At 27.1% G+C, this 988-nt stretch overlaps 1 protein-coding gene across 1 annotated transcript in view; it reads left to right on the top strand.

Moving 5' to 3' along the window:
* LOC102678605 (asparagine-rich protein-like) overlaps nt 1-240 on the top strand; it is an 11,785-nt gene extending 11,545 nt beyond the window's left edge. Inside the window, exon 6 of the mRNA XM_006607926.2 lies at nt 148-240. The gene's annotated coding sequence lies outside the window, so the exon portion shown is untranslated. The remainder of the gene's footprint in view (nt 1-147) is intronic.
* The last annotated feature ends 748 nt before the right edge of the window (nt 241-988 follow it).

Below are 988 nucleotides of genomic sequence, written 5' to 3'. Positions count from 1 at the left end.
GAATCTAATAATAGTATAGATTCTGATATTCAAAAGGAATATAATTTTCACGGTAAAAACATTCCGAATTTTTCCGATGATGATATACGAGGAGATGAATGTAGAGCATCAGAAACAGAATCATCAGATCCAGATGATAATGGATCGGATATGGCAGACTTTATAGTTGATGATGATGAAGTTGAAGAAGAAGAAGAAAGTGAAAGTGAAGAAGAGGAAAAGGAAGAAATTGAAAACGAAAAGAAGAAGAACGAAGAAAGTGAAAATGAAGAAAAAGAAAATGAAGAACAGGAAGAGAAAGAAAATGAAGAAATTGAAAACGAAAAGAAGAAGAACGAAGAAAGTGAAAATGAAGAAAAAGAAAATGAAGAACAGGAAGAGAAAGAAAATGAAGAAATTGAAAACGAAAAGAAGAAGAACGAAGAAAGTGAAAATGAAGAAAAAGAAAATGAAGAACAGGAAGAGAAAGAAAATGAAGAAATTGAAAACGAAAAGAAGAAGAACGAAGAAAGTGAAAATGAAGAAAAAGAAAATGAAGAACAGGAAGAGAAAGAAAATGAAGAAATTGAAAACGAAAAGAAGAAGAACGAAGAAAGTGAAAATGAAGAAAAAGAAAATGAAGAAATTGAATGTGAAGAAAAAGAAAATGAAGAACATGAAGAGAAAGAAAATGAAGAAATTGAATTTGAAGAAAAGCAAGACAAAGAAAAGGAAGAGGAGAAAGATGAAGAAATTGAAAATAATGTTGAGCTAGATATTGAAGAGAATGTTAAAAAAAGTAAGAAAAAGGGCAAAGATAAAAATAGAGATCAAAATATTGAAAAATCATTAAATGGATCTCAAATAATATTTAATAAAAAAATAAAAGATCTTGATATCAAAATGGATAATTCAAATGTAAAAGAAAACATCAATGAATCAATGGTATATAGTACTCCTAAAATTAATTTATCTAACAAAGATAAATTTAATATTAAAACTTATGATA

This window comes from Apis dorsata, unplaced genomic scaffold (genome assembly GCF_000469605.1).
Source record: "Apis dorsata unplaced genomic scaffold, Apis dorsata 1.3 scaffold_23, whole genome shotgun sequence".
Taxonomy (NCBI): Eukaryota; Metazoa; Arthropoda; class Insecta; order Hymenoptera; family Apidae; genus Apis; species Apis dorsata.
The sequence above is the reverse complement of the archived record's forward strand: the minus strand, read 5'-3'. Positions and strand labels throughout refer to the sequence as shown.